The following is a 6,168-nucleotide window of genomic DNA, read 5'->3' as shown; positions in this document are numbered from 1 at the left end:
TGTGTCCACACGTCACCTACCATAGTATATGTTGTTACAATCTCCTTAGGAGATGATGCAAATAAGTACATGAATATACTAGATCATGGTGGGAAGGGTGAGATCTTTAAAGGTCTATGGAAAGCTTCAAACTTCTCAAGGGTGAGAGCCTTTGTGATAGATTTACCAAGTTATCCTATATCAATGCAAACACATAGACTAAGTTGATCTCCCTTGGTGAGAGTAGCTCCCATACACATGGATAATGCATCTCATGTTGTGAAGTGGAACACATGGCAACCTAGCATCTAAAAATTTAAATACATACAACCACATAAAACATTTTAAAATTGCATAAGTTAATAGATTAAAAAAGAATAGAGAAAACACAGGTCAGAGCCCAACCTTCCCCATGACAACAATTATGATTTGCCATCCTCCACTACGAGGAATAGGGAGTTACATAGATGGACATCCATCAATATCGCATGCCTGCGTGCAAAGGGGATACTAGTTATTACAACGATTTTATGTGCTAAATCTTGATGTTTTAATGTTGCAATTTTTTCTACAACATGTCAAAACCCCCAAAAATGGCTGATAAAGCTCAAAGTTTTGATTGTTGCACTTTTCTACAATTTTTTGCATGCAATCTTGTTGCTTTTGTGCTCAAAACAGGAATATGCATACTTTTTAAGCCTTGCTTTTCTTGGCCTAAATGCCTTGCCTTTTCTAATTCTTGCGAAGACTTATCTAATTATTGCTAAGGCTTGAACCATGCACATGAAGCCATGTACAACAAGTCACTATTAAGACAAATGAAAATCCCTTAAATAGATAATTAAATAATGTTTTATATTCAAAAACATAAAATTAAAAAATCATCATAACACAGTGTATCTTGTGACCATACATCCTAATGATGTATGGACAAATCAAATAGATCACTTAGATTTTGAACCCTAAGATGAAAGGCAACAAGCTCTAGTCAAGTAATCACAAGCTCATATACAGCAAGACGAAACATTATTAGTAAACTACAAATGTACTTTGTCTATTGCATAATGATGTTATCATGTTACTACATAAATTGAATACTTAAGTAATAATGCAACAATCCCAAGTTTGACTATGCAAAAGCAGAGTGTAAATTAGCTCAAATGTTGAACTTTCAACCTCATCCAAATTAATGAATAAGTAATCATCCATATACAAACTAATGATGAAGAGACCATCTTCACCATTTCACACATAAAATGCACTCTTGATTGAACTATTGAAAAAACCACAAGCAAGTAACTATGCACTTTATCATACCATACCCTCAAGTTGCCTATTGAACACCATAAACAGCCTTTCTCAACAAGTATACTTTTGTCTCATGTCCTTTAATAGGGAACCTAGGAGGTTGTGAAACATATACTTCCTCATGCAAGTCACAATCAAAAAAAGAAATCTTAATGTCCAGCTGTGTATTCCATCTATAACATGCAACCAGTGCAATAAGAGTTTAACAGTAGTTATACATGAAGTAAGTGCAAAAGTCTCATCATAATCAATCCCCTTCTATTGAGATAACTCTTTGCAACAAGATGAGCCCTACAGTGTGATCAATGCATCCAGTGTTTTTCTCTTCAACTTATAGACCCACTTGGTACCAATGGCCTTTTTACACTTAAGGAATTCAACCAAATTCCTTTTGCATTTTTGAGGAGTGAATCATACTTATCTTGCATGGCATGCATCCAATCAAAAATCTCTTTTTCTTCTTCAAATGATGCTAGTTCATAGTTGTCATGGTGACAAGAGCATGGTCATCAATAGATGATGTATGAAAAGAAGTTCTAGCACATGTCTTGGTAGGTAGAGGATGGCAAAGGATTAGCCAATTTGTGTCTCTAAAAGTTTATAGTGGAATTGTTTTGATTGATCAATGGTTGCTCTCTCTTCAAACATTGCTTTATATTTAAACCTATTATGTGTTTTATATCCAAATATATTATGTAAACAAACATACAATTAAGTAATATTTTGACAACACATGTGAGTGTAAAGATGGAAAAGAGTCATAATCTCCATTAAGCTATCTAACGCGAAACAAGGAAAGGGTTATCAAATATATATTTTAAAGATACATTATTATTATTATTTATATTAGGGAAAGGAATTAATTGCATGTTTCACACTCACTACCCCTTGGCAATAATTGATCCTTATAGTAGGATTACATAATGTATACCCTTTACTCTCATTGTTGTACCCCACAAAAATGCATTACATGACCTTGTCATCCATTCTTTCTCTAGTATAAGGATATGTGGGCTAAGTATCTAGAAACATACAAATATGCAACAAAAGGGTTCCTGCCACGGTAAGCCTTATAGGGCATGATTATCTATGAAATTTGTCAAAAACGTGTTCATTATGTAATTAGCACACAATAGCTTTCCACAAGAAACAAATTTTGTGCTTTACCATGCATCATGCCATTTTCATATGAGCCCTATTTTTTTCTCTTAACCACTTTATTTTGGTGTGGAGTGTAAGGCATTTTGCATTGATATTTGATGTCATTTTAAATCATAAATACATGAAACTCTTTTCATATGTATCTTCCCTCCCCATTGATCTATATGTAATACACCAAGAGTACATCGAGCATTGTTCTTACCCATAAATAAGAAGTGTTGAGGCACATAAATATCTCTAATCTCAACTTTAAGATATTGGGCTAACTATACAATAGTTGAGATATTGAACAAACTTCTATTGAGCTAAATGCACAATAATCGGGATATTGGAAAAACTTCTATTATTAAGCTATAACTCACCTTGGTAGACAATCTCTCGCATTGTCTTCTTGACACACAAGATTAGCCTCGAGGTGTGATCAACTTGTATATCTTACCCTCCCACATTGTAGTCCAAAAACTTAAAGGCTCAATCATGGTTCAATGCTCCAACACTTTCGCTACTTCACATTCAAGAAAGAGAAGAAGAAGATCAAGATGAGCTTCATCTCACCATACAATGTCACAATCTCAAACCTCTTACCATAAATGGGAAGAAGAAGAAGAAGAAGAAGAAAAGCAAGAAAATAGTGAGGAGCTTCACTATCCCTCAGTTTGTCACTCAACACATGCTCTCATTCTTACTCTCTCCCTCACTTTCAAAATTGAGACTTCCCATTTTTATATATACCAAAAATAGGGTTAGGATTAGGCCCTCTATGAATTAGAGTCAAGGTTTGCACCATACTTTGTGTTTTAGGGTTTCTACTACTTTTTAAACACCATACCCATCTTCGTTGGTCCATCCTTATTACATGCTTCAACCTTAGCATAATTGAACCTAGCCTAGACTATTCTAATCACATCTTCATGGGTGCAACCCACGAAAAAAGTTTTGTGTCAAATCCAACTACGAGAAATAACACAATGTGCATGGAAGTGAGTAGCTCTCACAAAGTAATACAACAATAATAATGGTGTGTCTATAAAGTAATACAAGCTCCCAAAAATAATGCATTCAAGCTCCAAAAACTTTAATCCTCTTAGAAATAAATACGGCACTTTGACATTGACTTTGCTTTGACCTTTTGACTTTGCCTTTTACATGTATTGTTAACATAAGAGGTGACCCATATAAGTCTCTTGCAATCATCAATGAATGTCAAAATACTTGGCCAACAAACAACACATGCATCCTCCCATTGTTATCTATCATGTAAAGTCCATAATATAGTGTCCTTGACATGGCATTAACATCACCATTGATACGATCATGAATCATACATCTGTCATCTATAAACATAACTATGAACCTGGATTTTGTAGTTGCAAAAGCTAAGAATTGGCTCTTTTTTATGCCATGTATATAAGAGCACCAATGAGAAAGCAAGCATACTACCTTTTATAATTGTAAGTTGCACATTTATCGACACATTTAATGAGGTACGACTTAGAATACTAAAAAGTCTTAGTATGGAGACATTTCTAAACACAAAAGCAACTCTTTATGGGGAGTAGTATGCTTGTTTACACTACTACCAAAATACCAAGTATAAAACTTAGAAATTACAATACATAAATCATGCACAAAAGGATCATAATTGCAATGTGGTACCCTCCTTGGCTTGTAACATTTAACATTTTTTAATAATGAGGCCTTCATGCTTGCAACAATGACCATCTTCTTGTTATCATCTTAATCACTATTCTTATCGAAATCGTGTGCATAATTAGACTTAAGTTTGGGTCTACCAATAAAAAAGGTATTTCCCTTGCCTTTATGATGATCTATGGCAAAAGTTTGATCAACTATATGCACATATAATAATTTTACATGGCAACTCTTTATGGGGAGTAGTATGCTTGTTTACACTACTACCAAAATACCAAGTATAAAACTTAGAAATTACAATACATAAATCATGCACAAAAGGATCATAATTGCAATGTGGTATCCTCCTTGGCTTGTAACATTTAACATTTTTTAATAATGAGGCCTTCATGCTTGCAACAATAACCATCTTCTTGTTATCATCTTAATCACTATTCTTATCGAAATCGTGTGCATAATTAGACTTAAGTTTGGGTCTACCAATAAAAAAGGTATTTCCCTTGCCTTTATGATGATCTATGGCAAAAGTTTGATCAACTATATGCACATATAATAATTTTACATGGATAGCTCTTCATGCAATAATGTTGAAGTCAACTCATTAAACACTAAAACAATGAGGTTATCCTTTACATGAGTCAAAGTGCAAATACCTTGATAAGGAGTATGATAAGAAGTTCAAAACATTAGTAACTAAGCTGCCATCTAGCATAGTTTCATCAACTACAAGAAGTTGTTCCTTAATATCCTTGACTTTAGCAAGAAACACATTCATGGAGTCACACTCATTTATATACTCAAAATCCAATTGCTTATAAGTAAGCAATCCATGCCTCATTGCATACTTTAGCAGTCTATTAAGTGCATCCCACATCTATTTAATAGTTTTACATGAGTGTATGAGGAATGATTGTTTTCTTTATAAATACACCCACTAATACATGAATTTACGCATCCTTTACATCCTATGTTAATTGTTATTCACTATCCACAATATTTGACACAACATTACTAGGACTTACCTTATCTTCCACTATGCATCAATAACTATAATAGGATACTCATGCTACTTCTCAATGGTAACAATCTATAATGTATTAAATAAGGCTACATCAAATAGTTAATCACATCAAAGTCTCATAACTAACAACAAATTGTGGAGTATATCATTGCCCCCATACATTTTCATATCTTAAATGCATCAATAAATTGCTCAAGTCACAACCGTTAAGGATTTCCAAGTTACAAGAGTTGTATGTATGTAAAAGAAAATGCAAGAGTTGAGTACGCAACCCTTAGATGAATTAAGATAAAGTTTGTATAAGCTCGAGGCATAGAACTTGAGAGAAAATACCACAACTACCTTAAGCATTCCCACATGCCATGATTAGTATACACTACAATGCTAGAACCAATTGGGTGTCTTACATCTTGTTCATTTGATGGATTTGATTAGAGGAATGCTACTACTATATAATTAGCACACCATTTCAAGTAATACCCTTTGATTTTTTCAATAGGAATAAATGTTTCAGATAATGATTATTAGATATGTTGAATATAGTAACAAAGCATGTAGGCTACAATCTCATGGAGTCATGTCTATTCTTTCAATTTGTTAAACATGAGACAACACTTCATATAGTAATGAGTCATTCAAATGTGCACGTGTGAGTAATTCATCTAATCAATATGCCTTTGTAAGTTTACAACCAAAGTGTGAGTCTTTATATTGAAGGATTTGAGTGTGTTTGTATTTTCTTTTCATCTATTGATTGTTATTCCACACTAGAATTCGTACGGAAGTATATGTGTAGTAAAACACATTATGGAACACTTCTATAGCTAGCAAATCAAAGTGATTATAATATCTATATGAAAATGGGCATTTCACAAAGAAATTGGTGACACTCTTCAAGTAATGAATTACTCAAGATATCACTGCATTTAGGGCATAAGGCAACCATCAATTCCAAGCTAGTCAGATGCTTTGATTTTAACAAACTTTGGCTTAAAATAAGAGTGGTGCATATGTAAAATTTTCAGCTTGCCACATCATTTGAGTTT

This window comes from Lygodium microphyllum, chromosome 4, assembly GCF_053477565.2.
Source record: "Lygodium microphyllum isolate KBCC chromosome 4, Lygodium_microphyllum_v1.1.10, whole genome shotgun sequence".
Classification (NCBI taxonomy): domain Eukaryota; kingdom Viridiplantae; phylum Streptophyta; class Polypodiopsida; order Schizaeales; family Lygodiaceae; genus Lygodium; species Lygodium microphyllum.
Note: the sequence above shows the minus strand (reverse complement) of the source record.